We start from the raw sequence: 24528 nt of genomic DNA on the forward strand, positions 1-24528 counted from the left end.
AAAGAAATTTGTTTGACATATTATTACAATTTCATATATATATATATATATGAAGAGTTCAGATGCAAAAGCCTCTAAATGCCATTTGAAATTTTCTTCTAGAATGATCATTTTTATCAAGCTTGTATATTTAAGTTCAGTAATTTCACTTAAATGGCAATGATAATTACCTATTAAATATAAATAAAGTGAAATTACTGAACTTAAATATACAAGTTTGATAAAAATCATCATTCTAGAACAAAATTTCAAATGGCATTTAGAGGCTTTTGCATCTGAACTCTTCATATATATTAGTGCTGTGAAAAGATTAAAATATTAAATCACAATTAATCACAGTGATGCCATAGTTAACTGGCGATTAATCGAACATTTTTATCTATTCTAAATGTCTCTTGGTTTCTTTTCATCCCATTATTTTTTGTAATTTTAATGCTCGTATCAACATGGAAAAGTGGATCGGCTTGCTTTGTGCAAATGTTTTTTATTGAAAGCACAATTGGCATATACTGTGTTTAATTTCACACTAACATTCTCACTTGGAGCAAATAATCTCTCAATGTAACACTGTCCATCAATAAAAGGGTGAAAGAAATACTGACGAGGTCCTGATATTGACGAGGGGGCGGAGAATTCACATCAGCTGTGTGTGTGTGTGTGTGTGTGTGTGCGTGTGCTTGGCCATCATCAAGTGGTACTTCAGACTGGACGTGCTGCGATAACGATAGCTCAGTTCACAACGACAAAACACACGGATCACTTTGGTCTTGTCAATGAAACCATTTGGCAACTTTTAAAAGTAAAACTTTCCATTCAGAATCTTATTGGCGTCCATTTTGGCGTCTCGTGCTCGTCATCCACTCGAAACGTAACGTTAACCTGCTATTGGCCGACTCGCAAGCCCAAACGAGTGTGTGTGGCGTCTCTGTTGTTTTGTTTCCAGTCTAGCTAGATCCGCTTGCGCTTTGGTCGACGAAACGTCCAAAATAGGGATGCACCGATATGAAAATTTTGGCCGATACCGATAATTCTTTATATTTGAAAGCCGATAACCGATATATCGGCCGATAAACTTCAATCCAAATTTTTATCTAATTTTGAGAGCCTGATTACAAAAACAAAAGTCTCACAATTAAATCCATGTCCCAAGCGCACAATTATAACGACGTCCTCAGTCGATATGACAGATTTGCGTTGCACATGTTGTCCCGAACCAGATTTTCATTTGTTTGAAGAGATTTCAATCATATTTCAAAAATTTCAAAAACATAAACAGTTCTCAACAAGTGTCTCAGCTGAAGGGAATAATACATTATTTATCGGCTTTAATATATCGGCCACATTTTCTTACCAGGCCGATAACGATAACATTAAAAATGAACATATATCGGCCGATACCGATATGCTGGCCGATATATCGTGCATCCCTGGTCCGAAACGTCCAGAAACGTCAGAGAACGTCAGAAAACGTCAGAAAACGTCAGAAAACGTCAGAAAACGTCAGAAAACGTCAGAAAACGTCAGAAAACGTCAGAAAACGTCAGAAAACGTCAGAAAACGTCCTCGCGCGACGCAAGTCGTTGAAATAAATTGTTTCGTAGTGCAGCACCGCTGTTGCAAAAGCATATGGAAAAAAAACAAAACAAAGTTTGCTAGGCCAAAAAGACCATTAATCACACAATAAAAAAAATTGTTAAAATGGGTTTGCGTTAACGCCGTTAATAACGCGTTAAAAAACAGCCCTAATATATACTTTTATTTGAACGTATTTTGAAATGCAATTAATTCCTGTGATGCAAAGATGAATTTTCAGCATCTGATGTAGTCTTCAGTGTCACATGATCCTTCAGAAATTAGTTATCATTGATGTTGAATAATTTACGGTTAATTAACGGTTCGTATTATCACTTTTATCAGTAGTTAAAATTTCCATCCAACTATTTCTGTGTGGATTGTGAGAAATTGCTGGATGGAAATGCCAAGATGTGCAAAAAAAAAACATATGCTCAATTGATGTGGATAATTTTTTATCCGATAAGAATAGTGCATAAACTCCGATGGAAATGAATTTACAGAATAAATCCACAAGAAACATCAGGTGACTTTGGACTAACCAGTGGACCAATGGCATCGCAGCAAGTCTGTCATAAGAATGCTTTGGTTTAATTGCATTTTTAGTGCAAATATTTTGTACCAATTTTCCAACACATGGGATCGAAACACTGCTTTATACGCAAATGTTTTATGCGACAGCCCAGTTTTGCACATGAGTTAAATTCACAACCTACAATGGAAACATGTTGAAAACAGTTTTAATGTTTTGAGGGAAAAATAAACGTTTTTAAGATTATTTAATAAATAGAAAGATTCCACAAAAACAATGACAATAATCATACTAGAATGATTTCATGTGACACTGAAGACTGGAGTAATGACATAGAAAACAGCTGATTTAAACAATAACCGTTCACAATTTTTACCGTATTTTTGATTAAATAAAAGCAGCCTTGGTGAGCAGAAGAGACTTCTTTCAAAAACATTACAAAAATCTTTATTATTCCAAACTTTTACTTTGAGCCAGTAGTGTATGCGTTAATACAGGGTGTAGAAAACACAATATGAGTAGGCCTCGGTGACGCTCATTTTCATCTCCAGTTTTGTTGACGCAGAGACAGACAGACATACGTTCCTGATCCCCAAGGGCACATTCAGGCAGTGCCGAATACGTTCCAAACTCTGAGATAATAAATCAAAGTGTTACGGTGAAGCTAATGAACACGGAGAGTAAACAGCGAGAGTGGCAGAGGTCCAACACAGACCACTGATTTAGCCGCCATGCTAATGGCACTGAACGCACATCCTCATCAATCACGCTGTCTGCCGCGGAGGAGGACCGACAAATAGCGGTTCGGTGCTCTCAATCATCGCGGACATGCCGTCTGCTGTCAAATCCTCTACTTAGCGTCAGGTTTTAGCCAGCAAACAAGAGCTTACAGCTACTGAAATGTGCATCTCCTTCCCAGCACAGATAGCTAATCTCCATCCAGCACATTCTGCGTTATTTCATTATTTTGTGCCTTTCTCTTTGTCTGCCATTTGCCCTATAAATGGATTTCTAGCTTTTAAATCGAGCCACTCTATGCTAATACTCTCCAACCCTTTCAAGCCGCGCTGTCCAAAAAGTAGCGCTTAAGCGCAGCACATTAGGGAGTTTTATAAACGATTATGTCAGATTAGATCAGCGTGGAAGCGAGTCACATCTACTCAACGCTGTAAAGCTTTGGTGATCTTCTCACGTCACACTAAACAAAGTGGATCAATTTTCATATTACACCACAAGAACCAATTTATTGCTAAGATGTTGCTCGTTCGTGAAATAATGACATCAAAATGGACCCTTACTACTCTATCTGTGAGCACGTTATTACTCAGAAACCCTCATATTTTAAAAACTAGATACATTTACACAATCCAATCAAATCCTTATAGATTAAATCAAGCCCCAGCATTAATTTCCCATTGAATATCAATTTTGCACCAGATTACAGAAGTCAAGTGGGTTGAAAATTCCATTTCAAGTTGAATTTAACCAGTTAGCTCACCATAAAATGAAAATGAAGTCCTAAATTACTCAACCTGGTATTGTTCTAATACTGTATGGCCTTTTTTTTTGGGCCACAAAAGTAGAAATCTTTTAAAAAATGACCCGCTTTCTCGTCCAAATGATGGCAGTGACCAGCTTCAAGCTTTTAAAAGACTCAAAAGTATCGCAGAATGATCCCATTCCAAGTGTTTTGATGGTTTACGATTGGGTTTGGTGAAAAACAAACCGAAATTGAATGTGTTATTTAACGAAAATGCTAACTTGGAATTTTGCTCGATCCAAATTGCCCAGAAGAACACATACAGTGTAAGTTCAGTGTGAGAAATGCAGTCCATGTACTTTCTCCTCTGAGGTGAATATATATGTTGTGCAACTAATAAGGCAAACTAATGAAAATAACAAATGGCACAAAAAATTGCTGAAACTATAAGATTTAAACCAAATACGTCAAAATATTCACAAAATTAACAAATCCCATAGGACTATAGAAATAATACTAAAAGCAAGAATATAGAGTTGATGAGACACTGAGGTCTATGGCTTAATTTAGATTGGGTATCTTGCCAAACCTGAGGCCAGTGTGAGATATTGTTGAGAATCTACTGAACTCAAGAGGAGTTTTCTGAGATGTAATCTCTTTACTGTCTAGAAGTCACTGTCGTTTGTCTGCTTTTTAAATGAAAACCATCTTAACTTTCTTCAAATGCTTCCAGGAAAAAAGTGCGACAGGTAGGCCTAACTCAAATACAAGCTGTTTGAGGACGGACACCGTTTACTGTAAGTTCATTAAATGTGTTTTCTCTGTTGTTTTTATCTGAATATAACCCAATAGAGAGAAAAAAAACAACCCCTTAAATCAATACTACAGAACAACATAAAGCCATCATCTCTCATAACACCATTAATTCTGTTATATCACCATTGCAAAACTACGTCCTCAGCACAGCATAATAACATAACACCTCCCGTATCACCACGACAACATCACCGCTTCTGTACCATCCAGACATGGAGGAACATTCTGGGTCGTGATGGAAACTAAAGCTTTCTGGTCCAATTATTGATAATTGCAGGAGTGTATGACAGACAGACAGACAGAATGATGGATGGATGGACGGACGGACAGATGGATGGATGGATGAAGGGAGGGATGGGGTAGATGGATGGACAGATGGAGGGGTAGATGGATGGGTGGGTGGATGGATGATAGAGGGATGGATGAAGGGAGGGATATGGTGGATGGAGGGATATGGGTAGATGGAGGGAGGGAGGGATGGATGAAGGGAGTGATGTAGGAAGATGGATGGAATGATGTAGGGATGTATGGAGGGAAGGATGTATGGATGTATGGAGGGATGGATGGATGGATGTATGGAGGGATGGACGTATGGATGGATGTATGATGGGAATGGATGGATGGATGGATGTATGATGGGAATGGATGTCTGATGGGAATGGATGATGGATGAATGGATGGATGGATGGATGGATGAAGGGAATGAATGATGGATGAATGGATGGATGGATGGATGGATGAAGGGAATGGATGTCTGATGGGAATGGATGATGGATGGATGGATGGATGGATGAAGGGAGGGCGGGATGGATGTATGATGGGAATGGATGATGATGGATGGATGTATGATGGGAATGGATGTCTGATGGGAATGTATGATGGATGAATGGATGGATGGATGGATGAAGGGAGGGCGGGATGGATGGATGATGGGAATGGATGATGATGGACGGATGGATGAAGGGAGGGTGGGATGGATGAAGGGAGGGATATGGTGGATGGAGGGATATGGGTAGATGTATGGAGGGAGGGATGGATGAAGGGAGTGATGTAGGAAGATGGATGGAATGATGTAGGGATGTATGGAGGGAAGGATGTATGGATGTATGGAGGGATGGATGGATGGATGTATGGAGGGATGGACGTATGGATGGATGTATGATGGGAATGGATGGATGGATGGATGGATGTATGATGGGAATGGATGATGGATGAATGGATGGATGGATGTATGATGGGAATGGATGATGGATGGATGGATGGATGGATGTATGATGGGAATGGATGATGGATGAATGGATGGATGGATGGATGAATGGATGGATGGATGGATGAAGGGAGGGCGGGATGGATGTATGATGGGAATGGATGATGGATGAATGGATGGATGGACGGATGGATGAAGGGAGGGCGGGATGGATGGATGATGGGAATGGATGATGATGGTTTATTTGTATACGAAGGAATGTATGGATGGATGGACAGACATACACAATTATCAACAGAATTATCTGGTCAAAAAGACCAATTGGATTCAAATTCACGTTCATGAGCAGAAAGGAGAGTGATGTTAAACCCTGAGCCGTGTGACAGAGCAACACTTCACAAGTGTGGACTCAGCTAGAGAGCCAATATTGAATTTTCTGACAGATGTTCTCAAGTCTGAAACCAGCATCGACTGGAGTCTAGACACGTTTATTCAGGAGTGAGAGAACCGCTGCTTCTGGACCACAGGCCACATCTAAAGCTGAACATTAAAAACTTATTCATCAAACAAACACAAGCACCTTGGAATTTGTCGCAGGCTGATAAATGGACTACTTCGCCTGGAAGATAGTGGGAAAACATAATCACTTCAACGATTAGTTTAGCCTTACAAGATCTACAATGTGTTTAAAAAGTTGTTAGGAAACAATAAAAACAAAAGGTTACTTCTGTGCCTTGGCAGCCGCGCTGAAAAATCACCCCGACTGTTAGAGGAAATGCAGAATCAGCTCGAGAACAGCAGCTGGAAACACTGGATACAAACGTCAGCGGCAAATCTTCACTAATCGCAGACGAGTAACTGATCATTCTTATGTCATCATCACATGAAATTATTAAAGATCTTGTTTTTGGTTTTCTCCAAAGTCCTTTTGAGACAAGTCATTTCACTCGGCGGCCATCTTTGAAACGCCTCTCAGTCTCTCAAGTGCAGCTGCTATCTCTTTGAATGGGGAAACATCAAATTCTCCAAAATCGTTCGCCAAGCACCAATGAAATCTGACATCTAATGTCTCCTAAATTTTGCTTCTAAACGCTCGAATTTTGACAGAAAACAACATTTAGGCTGGATCAAGCTAATAGAGTGCCGAAGTTACGAAGTCGCTCTGTAGGCCAAAACGCGGAAGTGAGTTAGCGTTTTACCACTCCCAGTTCCCTCGCCCTAAAGTCTATGGGATTTTTGAATGTTTTTGCTGAACCGCCTGAAATAAGGTCTGTGGTGAACAAAGCCTCTAAATATTTTCCCGTTTTGATCTATGACATAAAATACAGTTAGAACTTAGGCTTCAAAATGTATACATTTTGGATTAACTTGGAAAAAATTATCTTGATAGACAAAACGTGTAAGGGTCACAATTCTTTGTTGAACGCAGATCTTATTTTTGGAGATTTTCCAAAAGTCTATGGGGAAAATGCGTAGCTTTTCGATCGAGGGAACCCATGCGCCGCTAGCTTCTGAGTTGTCCTACAAAGTGACGCCATCACTTCGGCACTCTATGGTCGTCTGACTGTTTCTATAGCAACAGACAGCTGTAGTGACAAAATGACTTCACCAATCTGTGATTGGCTCTTATTTAGAAGGCAGGACTTATTCCGAGATGGCTCTCATCCAGATCCAACTCCTCCCACCTACCGATCTCCACCCCTGATCCCTAACCCCAACCCCTAATCCTAGCCATCTCCACCCCCTGATCCCTAACCCCACCCCTAATCCTACCCATCTCCACCCCCTGATCCCTAACCCCACCCCTAATCCTACCCATCTCCACCCCCTGATCCCTAACCCCACCCCTAATCCTACCCATCTCCACCCCCTGATCCCTAACCCCACCCCTAATCCTACCCATCTCCACCCCCTGATCCCTAACCCCACCCCTAATCCTACCCATCTCCACCCCCTGATCCCTAACCCCACCCCTAATCCTACCCATCTCCACCCCTTAAATCTGGATCCAACTCCGCCCCCTGGATCTCGTGTACTGCAATGACGTGGTTATTCCGCCATATCGAGCGTTGCACTTTTCCCCAGTTTAATACATTACAAGTGATGCTTCTTGTGTGATTATATAGTCTTTGTTTTGTCTGATCATCTATACCAGTTATGTCACCATGTAAGGTCATGGAAATGATCATTGTGATGGATGGTCAAATGAAATCACATTCAATAGAGTAGCAAAACCCTTTATTACAGTCAAAACCCATTATTAGAGTCCAACTCCAGCCTGGAAGATGGATTAAAGTAGAATTAGCTTTGCCAGGATTGGTACAGAGGTTCATTCTGATATGAATTTTAATCCTGGATTTGTCAATTTGACATGCAGGTTCTGCCAGGACTGTTATTTTGTGATATAAACGTTAAGCCAGTATTGGTAAATTAGATTTAGAAGGTTTTTGCAATGGTTTGCTAAACCGGTACGGGTCAATTTAACTCCAATACGAGGCTCATTTTGGTTTTACTACCAAACCTCAATACATTCACAGCAGAGCATGTCTTTTCGCCGTGGATTAATTCTAGGAGACGTGAAGAGCGCAAGCTGTTTGCTAAAGGCAATTACTGTGGAGACGTAATGAAGAAATGAGTTATACCACAGCAGGCACAGAAGTGTCATCAAAAACAGTTCACGTACACAAATAAGACCAAAATCTGTTCCTACCTATAGAGGGTTTGCATTGACGTCACTTTCCTGAGTGCCAGAAGAGCTGGTGTGTGACTCGATTTAATAGCAGAAACGCCAGTAAAACAAACCATTATCAGTTTAAACTAAAGGCTGGACTCGATAAAGTGTTCCTCACAACTGACCAAAGATCCAGTGATCATGGATATTGACTAGTTATCGACCGATATATCGGCCGGCCGATATATCGGGCCGATATTTGCGTTTTTTACGTGTATCGGAATCGGTCGATACGCGACTGCTGCGTTCACCGATAGTTTTTCCCGGCACAGAAAAATTTACTTTTTAAAGTTACGTTTAAAATGAAGTACAGTGTGCAATAGTGCAATTATTTCATTTATGCTTAAATATTAATTTTCAGCACTGAACTTTTTTTTGTTCAACCTCGTGTTTTTAATATTTGTTAAAAATCGTTTATCTACTTGTTCTTGTTCTACCTCACGTGTTTACTACTCGTTAAATATTGTTTTTTTAAAGTTAAATAAATGTTACTTTTGTTAAATCGAGACCTGTAACATTTGTTAACATCATGTCATTTTTATGAAGTAAATTTAGCGAGTGAAATGTATCGGCTCCAAATATCGGCAGCCCGTATCGGTCATCGGCTAAGGCTGATGGGGGAAAAAAAATCGGTATCGGCACTAAAACATGCATCTCGGTCGATCCCTAATATTGACATGCAGCAGGAATCATTTAATACATGGAAAGCAAATAGGCCTGTGAACACTTTGAGCTGTGCAAAAAATTAATTGCGATTAATCGCATTCAAAATAAAAGTCCGTGTTTACATAATATATTTGTGTGTGCTGTATATAATTATTTTGTGTATATAAATACACACACATGCATGTATATATTTAAGAAAATTTGTTATTCATATATAAAATATTTATATTTATATAATATAGATTATGTATTTGTATATATATATACAGATTTTAAGCGCAAATAATTCTTAAATATATACATGCATGCATAGGTATTTATATGTACAAAATAATTATATACAGCACACACAAATATATTATGTAAACACAGACTTTTATTTTGGATGCGATTAATCACAATTAATTTTTGCACAGCCCTAATAAATACTAATTAGGTCTAAATCCATGTGATCACTTATATCAAAGTTATACTTCTCATCATATCGTCCAGCATTAAAACTTGTATAGTTTTTGCCAGTGTTTATTTAAAAACATCCAATTATGCACAATATACACAATGCTAATTATTAGGCTAACTGATGACTTGTCAATACAATATGATCTTTCCCCTAAAGTCAGCATATTGACACAAAATGAAACTGCAAATCCAGCTTTCTCTGTCTAGATCCAGTCATTTCTGTGAATTACAGGATCCATTTGCTTCTCTGTTCTGTGTAAAAATATACCTCAGATTTCTTGTCAAAGCTATTTATACAGTCAATCTCAAAGCTGTTTCCCGTTTTAGAAGTGTTTTGTGTGTGTTTCACGCTGAGAACAAATGCTGGCGCTCAGTGTTTCTGCCACTCCAGACTGATCTCATGAAGTAGCGTGTGTATGACACGCCAATTAGTATTTTCATTTTTGGCGTGCTATCAACACGCATAATCGATTTTCAGCGTGTTTATGAACGCCGTTGACTTAACGTTATTACTGTATATATAAATATATGACTCACCTCAACCCCGTCCCTAAACCTAACCGTCACTGGGGTTAATGGCATTTATGACTGGACATTTGACGGCGTGTACAGACAAGCGGAATCACTCGGACGTTAATGGCGTAGACATATACGCGGATACACGCGGATAGCTCAAAATGTGTAGAGATAACACGCCACTTGACTCGAAAGTGGCGTATATGTTTACGCAAAAGTCATGATGTCATGTTGGCCACTCAGTGTGTGTAACCGCGGTCACTCGGGCCGATAGTGACGTCACACGCATGTCCTCTACACACTGTAAAAAATATTTTCAAGATTTGTTAACACAACATATTTTCTTTTGTCAAATCTTTTTCCAGTTCAATGAACTTAAAATTTTAAGGCAACCCAGGTTACTTACTTTTTTAAGTTAAACCAACAATATTTTTTTACAGTGTAGTAATCACAACATTTTTTCTTTTGTCAAATCAACTTAAATAATTTATTTAGTTCAGATAACATATAATTTTGAGTTTCTGATGGTTAAAATAATCTACTTCATTGTATTAACTCACTTTTTCCAGTTCAATCAACTTAAAATTTGAAGGCAACCCAGGTTACTTACTTTTTTTAAGTTAAACCATCAATATTTTTTAGCGTTGGGGAGATTTCTTTATACTTTCCCAGTCAGATCTCAAGGGTATGAAAGCGCTCTGAAACCCGCTCCAGTGTGAACTAGTGGTGGAAATTTTGATTCTTTTCAGAGACTCGTTCATTTTTAGTTCGTTCACCAAAATGATTCGTTCAGACTCGTTCAATGATTCGTTCAGTTGTTTTTTTTTTCCATATACATCAGCAGCAGGTGCGGCAAAATGTGTTAACAACGTATTTACTTGTTACAAAATAAAAACTGATTTGACTTTATTAAAAATTGTGCCCTAGGCTACTCATTAAATTGATAAAATAAGTCTAAATAAGCGATCAAAGTCTCAACACTCTTTTTATCTTTTAAATTACACTCTTTTCGGATGACCAAATCACAAGTGTTTTTTAATCTGTTTGCATACTAGGCAGGCTAGTTAACATTTTATTTGTTTGGTCATAACGAGTTAAACGAGGAGTTATTTTCTGTATGTAAGTTATGAATTGCGCGTTCACAGTACGGATACCTGCGCTTTGCATTCACTTTCTGCTGATTGATGAACTAGATTAACAGAATGGCCGACCTGGTACAAGAACTGGGTATAGCAACCAGTTCGTTCAATTCGTTCACGAACGGGAGATCTCGTTCAGACTCATTCAGCAGAGTAGATCCAACCAATTACATGCGCCTTCTAAGCCCAAGCTGAAATGCTATTAGCTGACGTGAGTCACGTGACGCAAATGAGCTGGAATGACGTGACGCAAATAATCAAAACTCTATTTTTTTTTTAATGTTTTACAGTTTTTAAACAAACAAAAGTGCATAACATGACATATATATTTATTTTTTAAAGTATAAAACTGTTGAAACATAAAACAACAATAATAAAAATAAATAATACAAAATGCACACAAAACGACACCAGTGCTAGTGGTGCCACTCATATTGAAGTTAGCAGATTACCTGATGTAGTTTGTAGATTTTAGTACAAACGAAAATTTTAAGCTGTCTTTTATTAAATTAAACCATCAGCTTGCACTGTTAACTTCGTCGTCATTATTATCTTGACGTTCAAACAACTGGTTCTTTCATTCACGAACGAGATGTATGTAACAGTTCATTGGACACGTTCAAACTCAAAGCAACTCAATAAAGGGCGTTTTCGTTCACTAGATTCAACAAATCACATGCTCCGTCCTCGTATCATACTCGAAGGCTATTGGCTCGAGGTTTAGTCACTCTTTGTCTTTGACAGATGAAACGGGCCACAGAGCTACACGGTTCATTGAGCTGCGCATGCGCGCAATAGCGGCGCACAGTGGTAGAAGGGGGAATTTCAGTGAACGAGAAATATGAGTCAATGGATAACGTGAACGAGAATGATTCGTTCACCTAAAAGATTCGTTCAAAAAGAACGATTCGTTCACGAACGTAACATCACTAGTGTGAACACACATGAACTAGTATCAATCAGTCTGGCTGCAAATCCAGTTTGAGCCGGAGTAACTGGAGGAGCTCATGAGGCGTCGGGGACAGATGGAGGTTGAGCCAGACTTACACACTCGCCAAACACACCGACCGGTGAGAGAACAGATATGTAGGCCACATTATATATGCATATCATCTGCCACCCATATGACTCTCGTTCTCATCCCTAAATGACTTAAATTTAGAGTTCAGAAGCTTCTGATGCAAATGAGGAATGTAATTAATATTTCTTAAAACAAGAGCTCTTGAGGAATAATTTGGGTTTCATGGGAATTAATTGAAGGATCTGCTGCTAATTCGCTTCTCGAGCGCCTGGGATTATAATGCGATGAAGGGATGAAAGATTTCAAATGAAACGAGTATTATCTGCCTGAAGAGGTAAAGGTGTCTCATCTTCTGAGGATGAACCTGAACTGACCCCAAACCAGCGCGTTCAAAACAATAAAACTGAAAATTAAATCGTGTGCGTGTTGTAAGAGAAGTGTCATTTTCTCTTCGTTAGTTCTGTCTGTCTTAATGTTTTCCATCAGCCTCATTAGCAGGCAGGTTCGACTCTCGCTGTGACTTCATGATGTTATTTGGGACATATAATAATATAATAATCCTGGTTCATTACTTCAGGACGGGTTTGTCCTCTATCATCTAATGGTCTCTTACCCCATTTACATCAAAAACGAGGTAGTGAAATTCTCTCAAAATCAGTCTGACATTAGAAGGGATGTAAACCAATTCAAATATTTACAATTTTTATTGTATTCATCACATTTAGCTCATTTTTAAGCATGCACTAAAATTAATTAAGTAAACCTAACTCAGAAATTGGGCTCTATATGAGTTCAGTCAGTGATTCAGGTCAAATGATTGCGAAATGATGATTAGCCTGTTAAAACCTAACCAACACCATCAGATCACCTTCTGTATTTGTTCATCTGGCTGTTATACTGTAAGTCGGGTACAACAAGTTACAAGTTAATGACTTAAGGGTCAAGAGCCCGACTAAAACAAACACCGATCACCATAATGGTGACTAATTGGTGACTTAAAATGACTTCTCCTTCGGTGATTCTGCTTGTTAACATCAGGTGTCTTCAATGTTGGCAATATAAAATAAAGAGTTTTTAATTCATATTTGGCGTCTGTCTGTTATTCAGATATTTTTGTTGAATTTTTCGTGTACATTTTACTAATTTTAAATGGTTAACTTTAAAAGGAATTAATTTGATTAATTATTACTAGAGCCCGAACGATGGATTTTGAAGGCCGATACCGATACAAACATTTGTTGGTTTTAAAATCCGATATATCGGCCGATATTTTTTATTTTTATTTTTTTTCAGGAACGCACAACAAAACATTAACAGATTTCCCTAACATTAGTTATTTGTAGTTATGTATGTATGGGTTTTAATTAAAATAATATGATAATGCATTTTAAAAAGAAAGTGTTTTTTTTTTTATTGTCACGACAGAACAGAGGAGGGACCAAAGCTCATTAATGAATTAACAAAGCTCATTAAATTCCATTGATGATAGTGGCATTAGCTAACTTTGTGTTGCGCGTTATAAACGAGTTTTGCCAACAGGCCAGGGATGGTGTAGAGTGCCCTCTGGTGGACAAACTTATACAACTCCAACATGACATGGTTCAAGCGTGTTTCATCCATTTTTATTTTATTTTTGAAATATTAATTTAATTTATCGGCCATTATAACTGCCAATATCAATAGTTTGTAAAATGCCTAACATCGCCCTGCCGATATATCGGTCTGGCTCTAATTATTACTCAATTCTAATTTGGTACATTTAATTAATAATATTGCTTGTAGTCTGTTGCCACAATTTTATTATTTAGATAATCGCATATTCATTTTTACGGAGGCTTGTCTGGGTAAAAGAGAGCAAAATTCCATTATTAATCGAATACACAAATTTACTACAGTGAGCCTACAATGATTTCTATTTTAAGTTAGATTTGGCAGGCAATGTCATCTAAAGAAAACAGGGTTCAGCTACTATTGGCATATGAGATACTTCCCTAAACAAATATGTTGTATATGCTTTCAAATATATGCATCAAACCGTCAGATCTTATGTTTCAACCAATGAAAGCGACTGAGAAGACAAAGTGAAAGTGAAAACTAAACAACAGACAGTGGAAATTAATCCAACGGTGCTCTCACTCACAAAACACAAACACTGATTCAACTGATCTAGGTTTGATTTTTAAATAAATGATCCATTAAGAGGGTCTGTCTCCATCATTTTCTGTTAAACGGCAGCTTAGACTCAGAGTATTTACTGTAATTTATGTCATGTTATTTGTGATGTTAAACTAAGAGCGTTGCAACGTGTCAGCGGGAATCTTGCGTCTCGTATATATATTCTCCTCGGATGCAGAGTTTTGACTGAACCACTTCTTCTTCTGCTACACGAGATGAAAGCATCTTTTTCATTTTCGGGGCCAACAAAGAGAGAGTTTGCGATGAATTTCCTCGTTCCTTACTGCAAAACGCTCGCTCTGAATGCACTTAAATCCACAGTAAGTGCATGTTCCTGTCACAGATCACACATACACACTTCAAAAAGCCACGTTTATAATGTGCATGCAAACACAATCAGCTTCAAATTTGATAATCATATTTTAGAATTTTTAGCAGTTAAAATGTCATTAACCCTAAAACTGTATTCTTGACAAATGTGGGCAAAATAGTTTCGATTTATTTTAAAAAAATACTTCCCTTGATCTGAGCGGTACAAGACTTGGCTACTTTTCCTAAGTTTGCCTCCTGAACACACAAAAGTTTTTTTTGACTCAATTCTACAATGTTAGTGGATGAAAAAACACTCATTAATCTCGTATTTGGGTCAAAAATGGGCACCCATAGAAATGAAATGAATGGGAAAAACTGTAATTTAGAGAATTCTAAAATAAGCCAAATAAAAATAGTGACAGCAAAGTCACTTCATCTTTATGTTTTAGCTCTAAGAACTTATTTTAATATGATATTTTAATGTAGTTAAAAAAATAAAACATAAAACATAAAAATAAGCATAATTTACATAGAAAATATGGTACGTTTTGAAGTAAATAAATAAAAAAAATACCCCCAAAATAAAAAAAAACACCATAAATGGATAGACAAAACTTTATCGAAGACATCGATATAACATTTATAATAAATAAAAATTAGGAGTCCTCTGTGCCCACAATTTGTCAACAATTACAGGATTAAGGGCTATACGGTTTGAGGGCTACAATGCATTAAGTGATGTTTAAAGGCCAATGATGTGACGACGGATGTATAACATTAATTGCATGTTACTAAATAACCTGTTTTGCAAACATTGTGGCTTTGAGTTCACATTTAACCATCCTAACTCAGTGTAATTGAACCCAGCACGATGGAAACACAAGCTCACGGTCACGGGGAACGGTTCTCTCTCCGTCGCCCCCTTGGGCTTCAGGCTTTGCCGCGGGAAATAGACGTGTGTCAAGGCGAACGCGAGCTGTTTTTCATCCCTTCACGCTGATCTCCACACGAATGGCATCTTTGACAGGCATGACACACCCTGCGGATTGAAGAGCCTCACGGACAGATTGGTCCGCCAAACCCTGACAGCTCAACCGTCACGTGACCCCATTACAGTTTCTCCGCATCTCACTTTCTCCTTATTGGCCTGAAGCTCCTGTAGCACAAAGGGATTTGACCGCACGTATACTGTTCAACAGTGTGAACCTGAGGTGGTACCGTCAGGACTGCTTTACATTAAACAACGTGGAGTAATGCTAAAGTATTTGCAATATTGTATTGCATGAGAATTTAGATATTCAAGAGGGCTGGGCAACGATTAATCAGAGTAAATTAAAAGTTTGTTTTTACATAACGTGTGTGATGTGTATAATTACTTTGTATATATAAATGTAAAAAATTGTTCTTTATTTGTAAAATATTTAAATAAATTCATGTATAAATATGTATACAGTGAATACACGCAGCTGTGTGTATTTATATGTACAACAAAATAATTATACACAGTACACATGCACACATGTATTATGTAAACACAAACTGTTATTTAGGATGTGATTATGCACTAATTATAGAAATAAAAAATAATAATAGATAATAGATATAATATAATAATAGATATAATAGATATAATAATAGAAACCATTATTGCATTAAATTTACAGCAAACACATCTAATTCTGTTCTAGTATCATCAATATCTGGGCCTTTTTTCCTAAAAACTTTATCAGCCAAATATTGGCTATCAAATTAATAGATGATTATTAAAATGAAGAGTTCAGATGCAAAAGCCTCTAAATGCCATTTGAAATTTTCTTCTAAAATGATCATTTTTATCAAGCTTGTATATTTAAGTTCAGTAGTTTCACTTAAATGACAATTAATAGGTAATCTTGATTGCCATTTAAGTGAAATTACTGAACTTAAATATACAAGCTTGATAAAAATCATCATTTTAGAAGAAAATTTCAAATGGCACTTAGAGGCTTTTGCATCTGAACTCTTCAAATATAAACCATTATTGTGTTAAATTTACAAAGACATCTAGTGCACAGTCAAACCAAAAATTATTCAGACACAACATATCTTTTGACATTTTGCAGGACACAATAGTTCATTAATGTAAGTGAGGATAGAAAGGTGTGTGGATTCATGTTGGTTTTATTAAAGATACTGTTCCAGTTCATTCTGACATGAGATCCCGCCCACCACCACCTCTAAGCCAATCACGGGAGGCAGATCCGTCACGTCAACAGGTGAAGCTCGTGCCCCGTTCGACAGCGCTTTTCAAAAGTGTCATCAATTTCTGTGCCTTTTATCCATCTTAATTAGATGTGGTCTCTGCCAGCGCCTCAAGAAAACTCAGAAGTGTGTCCCACAGAAGTTTTAAATTATTCCTGAAGAGAGGAAGCTCTGAAGCAGAACATGTAGCTTCCCTCGGCGTCCTCGACAGGGACTGACAGCACGCGAGTTATCAACCCACTGCAGACTTCTGTTCAAGCCATGGGGGGATTTTAAAAGCACGCGCTCAGAATATGGAAAAGGCCTCGGCTATCTGTCTCTGCAAAACAACTGTTCACCCGCCGCGATTGAGACGGAAGTGCGGTAAACGGCTGGCGGCCATCTGATCCCTCTCTGTCAAACTGCTCTCCATATGCTATTACACGGCTAATGCTGCATGCTAACGCAGGCCGCGGGATTTATCTGATATTATCTCACTCTTATCCGCCGCTAAAAGCGATTTTCGCTCTTGCACAAAGAAGCTTATAGTGTTCTCTGATACCTCATCAGCCAATAACCAACAGAGATAAAAGACAGGAATACTAAAGACGCTAATCGCTGAATTATGACCTCGACTTAAAATTACTCATTATGTCCAACATAACAAATATCATGCCAAACAAATACCGTATTCTTGACAAATGTGGGCAAAATAGTTTTGATTTATTTTTAAAAAATACTTCCCTTGATCTGAGCGGTACAAGACTTGGCTACTTTTCCTAGGTTTGCCTCCTGAACGAACATTTTTTTTTGACTCAATTCTACAATGTTAAGTGGGTGAAAAAAAACTCTAATCTTGTTGTATTTGGGTCAAAAATGGGCACCCATAGAAATGAATGGGAAAAACTGTATTTTAGAGCATTCTAAAATAAGCCGAAATAAGACAGCAAAGTCACTTCATCTTTAGGTTTTAGCTCTGAGAACTTATTGGAATGATATTTTAATGTAGTTAAAAAAAATAAAATAAATAAAACATAAAAATAAGCATAATTTACATAGAAAATATGGTACGTTTTGAAGTAAATAAATTAAAAAATACCCCCAAAATTAAAAAAAAAAAAAAACATAAATGGATAGTCAAAACTTTATCGAAGAAAGTGATAGAAATGAATGGGAAAAACTGTAATTTAAAGCATTCGAAAATAAGCCAAAATAAGACACCAGGTGACAGCAAAGTCGCTTCATCTTTAGGTTTTATCGCTAAGAACTTATTGGAATGATATTTTAATGTAGTTAAAAAATATAAAACATAAAAATAAGCATAATTAACATAGAAAATATGGTACGTTTTGAAGTAAATAAATTCAAAAATACCCCCAAAATTAAAAAAACACCATAAATGGATAGACAAAACTTTATCGGAGAAAGTGATGGAAATTAATGGGAAAAACTGTAATTTAAAGCATTCGAAAATAAGCCAAAATAAGACACCAGGTGACAGCAAAGTCGCTTCATCTTTAGGTTTTATCTCTAAGAACTTATTGGAATGATATTTTAAATGTAGTTAAAAAAAATAAAAAAATAAAACATAAAAATAAGCATAAATTACATAGAAAATATGGTACGTTTTGAAGTAAATAAATTAAAAAATACCCCCAAAATAAAAAAAACACCATAAATAGATAGACAAAACTTTATCGGAGAAAGTGATAAATAAAACAGTGCTACAGTGTTTTGATTGAATCTTCAAGAAGAGACTATTTGAAGAGTTCAGATGCAAAAGCCTCTAAATGCCATTTGAAATTTTCTTCTTTAATGATGATTTTTATCAAACTTGTATATTTAAGTTCAGTAATTTCACTTAAATAACAATTAATAGGTAATTATCATTGCCATTTAAGTGAAATCACTGAACTTAAATATACAAGCTTGATAAAAATGATCATTCTAGAAGAAAATTTCAAATGGCACTTAGAGGCTTTTGCATCTGAACTCTTCATTTGTAGATCACTAAATGACTGGTGGAGTTAGTGTGTTTGAGTCGAGCATCCACTACTATTGTTCATCAGGAACTTTAGATCAGGATATATGCGCCACAATAACATGACACTGTCGTTTTATCATACCAGACTAATGATTATTAACTATCTGTACATAAATAAGTTACAACAATCCCATACGGTTATTACTGTTTTACGCTACTATTAAGCGCTTCCGCTTTTTGCAAGATGTGTGATAAAAGCCCACTAAATATGAGAGAATAGTTTCTATATGTGTGAATTTTCACTTCAATCATTAGTTCATGGGCTGTGGTGATTCAGGTGCTCATTAACAATCGTCTGACACCAAATAAAAAGAAACTGCTTAATTAGACCGAACCTGAGAGAAATACAAGCCTACACTGACACAAGCTAACCAGCAACTCCATTAGTGCTGCCGACAGTCTCTACGATACAGAAACGCTCACACACACACACACACACTTAGAGACATGGCAAAAACATGTCGTGTCAGAATTAAACATGATCAGCGTTATTAAGCCCAGCAGCCGTTTGCGTAACCGCGACCACAACAGAATTATTATCTTTTCCGTAACCAGCCCGGAGCGTTTCTACTTATCATTAAACCCGATCTAATATGCACGCCTGTGAACGGGATGATCCATATCATCACATCAGCATAAACCATTTACTACCAACACAGCATCCCTGTCCTGTGAGGATCCAGGATCGAAAGCATCGGTCAGATCACCAAGAGCTGCTTCTTTCCAAGTGAATTAATTATTCAGGCCGTAATCCAGCTGTCACTAATCACTGTGTCAGTGTGTGTGTGTGTGTGTGTGTGTGTGTGTGTGTGTGTGTGTGTGTCGCATTCGAGAGCTCAAGATGTGCAGAACATGGATTAGTTTGATCTGCGGGAGATCTTCTGGAGTCTCGCATGACGCGTCGCAGATGTAGAATCGGTGAATTCATCTGTTTCGCTTCGGAACAGGCAACCAATCACAATCGAGCTCTACGTCATGTGATCGTTCCTCTTTGAAATTCAATGGCGGCTGAACAAATGGCACATTTCATCAGGCTTCTGTTTACATGGTAATTATGGTATTACAATAATAGAGCCCTCACACATCATTTCTCACACTGGGTTACAGGAAAGAGTCATCAGAGAGAGGACGTGTGCTGCTGCCGGGTTTAATGTGTGTGTGTGTGTGTGTGTGTGTCAGGAATAATGTTATTTGTAAAGATAAACTGGTGGGTTGAAAGAGACGGTCAGTGGGCAAAAGACGGATAGTTGGGTTGATTAGATGGATGAATGGACGGATGGATAGTTGGGTGGGTAGATTGGATGGATGGATGGATGGATGGACGGATGGCCAGACAGATGATTGGGTTGATTGGATGGATGGATGGATGGATGGATGGATGGATGGATGGATGGATGGATGGATGGATAGTTGGGTAGATTGGATGGATGGATGGATGGACAGACAGATGGATAGTTGGGTTGATTGGATGGATGGATGGATGGCCAGACAGATGATTGGGTTGATTGGGTTGATTGGATGGATGGATGGATGGATGGATGGACAGACAGATGGATAGTTGGGTTGATTGGATGGATGGATGGATGGATGGACGGATGGATAGTTGGGTAGATTGGATGGATGGACAGATAGATATTTAAAAAAAAGCTAAAATCTATTTGTTTGTGGACAAAACTTTAATCTCTAATTAAATGGTTGTTTAAGGAAGATTATATTTTAATTGGTTTATTGATGACCTTTGACTTTTTCAGTGGCCTTGATTCCTGAAGTGTTCTTTCTTCCCATTCATTATCTCCACGTGGATTTAAAAAATCTTAAAGGAACAACATTTTTTGGGGAAATAAGCTCATTTTCCAACTCCCCAAGAGTTAAACAGTTGAGAGAGAGAGTTTGTGTGTGTGTGTGTGTGTGTGTGTGTGAGAGAGAGAGAGAGAGAGAGAGAGAGAGAGAGAGAGAGAGAGAGAGAGAGAGAGAGAGAGAGAGAGAGAGAGGGAATTTATGTGTGTGTGTGTGTGTGTGTGTGTAGAGAGAGAGAGACAGAGTGTGTGTGAGAGAGAGAGAGTTATGTGCCAGTGGCCCCCAGCGGCCGCTGCTCCACTCTCTCTCAGCCGCAGACACACCCCGACAACAGCACCGGCTCCGGAACTCGACCGGACTGCGGAACCGGACCTGTGCGTGTGTATCTGACCTCAAACATCGTCCTACTCTGGTTTTACTGTGTCCAAAGTCCGATAAACACAGCAATTCACAACTGTCCTGATAAAAGAACCGTTCAAAAACGCAACTTATCCTCTCCTTCAAACCGTTCCACAGAATATAATAACATCCCTGCGTCCCACAGCCCAACACTGGCGTTTAAACGAGAAATAAACGGGCCGGTAAATGTAAACGGAAAGTTTAATGACTGTTAATGACCAGAGGTCTCTGTTAAGGTCTAGCAGAAGCTAAAACACAACGCAAGACGGCAAAGGTCCTTCAAGAGGAAAATCAATCAACATTTTCTGACTGACAACAACAGTATAATGAAAAATCTCATTAATTATTATCATCATGACCTCACTTTAAATAAAAAATGTCGCTCTTCCGCTAATGGGTCTCAAATGCGCAAAGTCCGCATTGGGTATCCGAACCAAGACGCTCACACAAATTTGTTGTATAGCCTACCTTCCATATTGCAAAGTAATTAGCAAGGTAGCACACCACAAGCAAACAATAGCTCATTATTTAATACATATTTGACCTCTAAGATTTGATATATAGACTAAATAATGAGCTGGCATTTGAGGAAAAGCAGGGAGATGCGAATAGTCTCAAACTGAACGCAAATAATCAAAGTACTGGATCACATAGTGTCTTTCTGGTTTTCTTATCGCTTAAAATGAAAACAACAATAGTGCGTTACCTCCGTCCTGGAGCATCCAAACGCCTCCCAAGTTCAGAGCAGCACAGAAATGTCCAAGATCTTCCGATAGATGATGTCTAAATCTCCTCCTCTGGGTCCAGAGTCTCGTAACAATATTCTCACTGGGATAAATCTATTTTATAATATACATAAAACGATGAATGTATTGATTAAGAAGGGAATCTCATTCGAATGCAGAATGTGGCGGGAAATAACGGAAATTTTTTAACGGTTCTTAATTTCAAACGGCTCCCTCGAATCAAACGAGCTTTCATTTGAAATCCCACAACAGGCTTTCGCTTCAGCACTGACGATTAATAAAGACGATTTAATCCATAACTAGAATTATTAGCCTCCAAAAACAGAGTTAGAAAGAGGAATCCTCGAACAATCCAGAAATGTTGATGGTTTACTTCTGAAGGAGGTCCAGTCAGACTTTTCACCTCACGTCGGGTCACCTCAGAGGAAGGAAACACAGCGACTGAGGTAAAAACAGTCCGATATCGTCGTATTTAGCGCATGAACATGAAAATAACACCATTTGAGGGGAAATGCGGATACAATCCTCTCGGGTAGAGAACGAGGGCTTGAAAAAAGACGCAAAGGACAAAGCGTTCATTCACACCGGCGCTATTTCCCTCAGTAAAGCCCATCCGGTTTGCTCAGCATACAGACACATTTTCCAACATTTCTGCAAATGCAGCTCGCAGTTTCGTTATCATAGATCCAGTGTCCAACGCAGAAGGGATCCCACCCACGTTTATTTCATATGCGCATTTTTTTCTCTCTTCCAAATGGCATCCTGCGGGAAACGGGCGCAGAAACCGAATTAAAAACATTTGGCACCGCGTTGGAGTCGCTGATGTATTGCTCTACTTCTCATGAAGAGCATCTGCGAGTCCCTCCCTATCCTCGGTAACAGTCCACTCACGGAGAGCTGAACACAACACTGCTCTCTCTGTGTGTGTGTGTGTGTGTGTGTGTGTGTAGTGCGCGAGAGGACGAGGGGTGGATTTGCACACGTGCCAATAGCGGATTTTCACCTGCCGATTCCACATGCTTTACCTGCATAGTTTATGAAATGCTTCGAGATGACTCAGGGCCAGGAATTATTAACAACGTTATCAAAACTAATTATTAATATTTCCCGCACGATCACCCTGCATTGTCACTCCCCTTATGAATATTAACCATGGTTAAACGTTAACCCAGATAGCACAAGGCTGTTTGATTTCCTTTTTACATCTGGAAGACGTATTTTTAAAGAGTGTTTGCTCATCTGCAAGACGTCTATAGGACGTTTCCTGCAGATGTCGAATAGACGTTTAGAAGATGTCTCTAAGATGTAATGGACATCTAATAGACGTCTATTTGACATCTGACAGGAAACGTTCTATAGACGTCTTGCTGATGAGCAAACACTCTTAAAAATACGTCTTCCAGATGTAAACACTTTACAATAAGGTTCATTAGTTAACTACCTTAGTTAACATGTACTAATAATGAACAATACATTATCAACAGCATTTATTAATCATAGTATTAATTTCCACATTAATACATTATTAAAATCAAAGGTTGTATTTGACTGCACTAGTTGATTGCATTAAGGTTGCATTAGTTAATACATGAACTGAACAGCTGTATTTTGATTAACTAACATTAACAAAGATTAACTAATACAGTAACAAATGTATTGCTCATTGTTAGTAAATACATTAATTTTAACTAATGAACCTCATTGTAAACTGCTATATAATCATGTTTTTTTAAACAACAGTAACTAAATGTTTTTGTAGTAAAACCGTAGTAACTGCAACATTGACCCTTGTTTTACTACAGAATCTATAAACTACACATTTAATTATTTAAAAACTAAGGCTGTAGATAAATAGATGAATAATAATTAATCCTAAATGATTTCTGCAAATGAAACAATAATCAAATCAAATTTGGCAAATGTGTTAATTTGTTGTCAATTATTACACAAATAATAGGCTATTAAAAAGCACAGCTTTGATCACAGGAATAAATCACATTTTAAAATATATTGAATTATTAAAAAAGTTATTTTAAACTGTAGCAATGTTTCACAGTATTACTTTTTCTTTTGATTAAATTAATGAATCCAGGGTAAGCAGAAGAGACTTTCAAAAACATTGAAAATATAAAGTATATAACTCAGTTTGTCTACTGTAGTGACAGTTTATTTGGTCACAGTTTATGTCATAAATTAATAATACAATTAAAAAATTGTAAACTTATGTAAAAATAGGGATAGGGGCTTAGTTGTCACAAGTCCCTGGGTAGGATTGGGTTTTAAAAAGCCAAAATTTATGGACATAAAAAATATGGTAGCTTGTTTCCGCATGCACAGAATAATGCATATTAAAAGATAATTGCAACTTTTTATCTTACAATTGCGATTTTTTTTTTCTCACAATTGAGAGATTTAGACTTGTGAGCCTGAATTGAGTGATAGAAAGCAGTCATTGTGTTAAGTGAGTTAAGTAAGAATTGTGAGATATAAACTCGAAATTGTGAGAAAATGTCATATGTAATTCGCAATTGCGAGAATGTTTGAAGTTTATATCTCACAATTCTTACTTTTTTTCTTGCAATTGCAACTTTATATAATGCTTTTCTGACTTAATCTTACAATTATGCGTTTATATCTCACAATCCTGACTTTTTCTTGAGTTTCACGCAATTCTGACACCTCAAAATTGTGAGATA

The 24528-nt window shown here is 37.7% G+C and overlaps 1 protein-coding gene across 1 annotated transcript in view; it reads right to left on the reverse strand.

Annotated features, from left to right (window-relative positions):
• lrfn1 (leucine rich repeat and fibronectin type III domain containing 1) overlaps positions 1–22744 on the reverse strand; it is a 159369-nt gene extending 136625 nt beyond the window's left edge. The window contains exon 1 of the mRNA XM_039660483.2: positions 21793–22744. The gene's annotated coding sequence lies outside the window, so the exon portion shown is untranslated. The remainder of the gene's footprint in view (positions 1–21792) is intronic.
• Between the last annotated feature and the right edge of the window lie 1784 nt (positions 22745–24528).

Source organism: Pimephales promelas, chromosome 16 (assembly GCF_988280905.1).
Source record: "Pimephales promelas chromosome 16, fPimPro1.hap1.1, whole genome shotgun sequence".
In the NCBI taxonomy this organism is placed as follows: domain Eukaryota; kingdom Metazoa; phylum Chordata; class Actinopteri; order Cypriniformes; family Leuciscidae; genus Pimephales; species Pimephales promelas.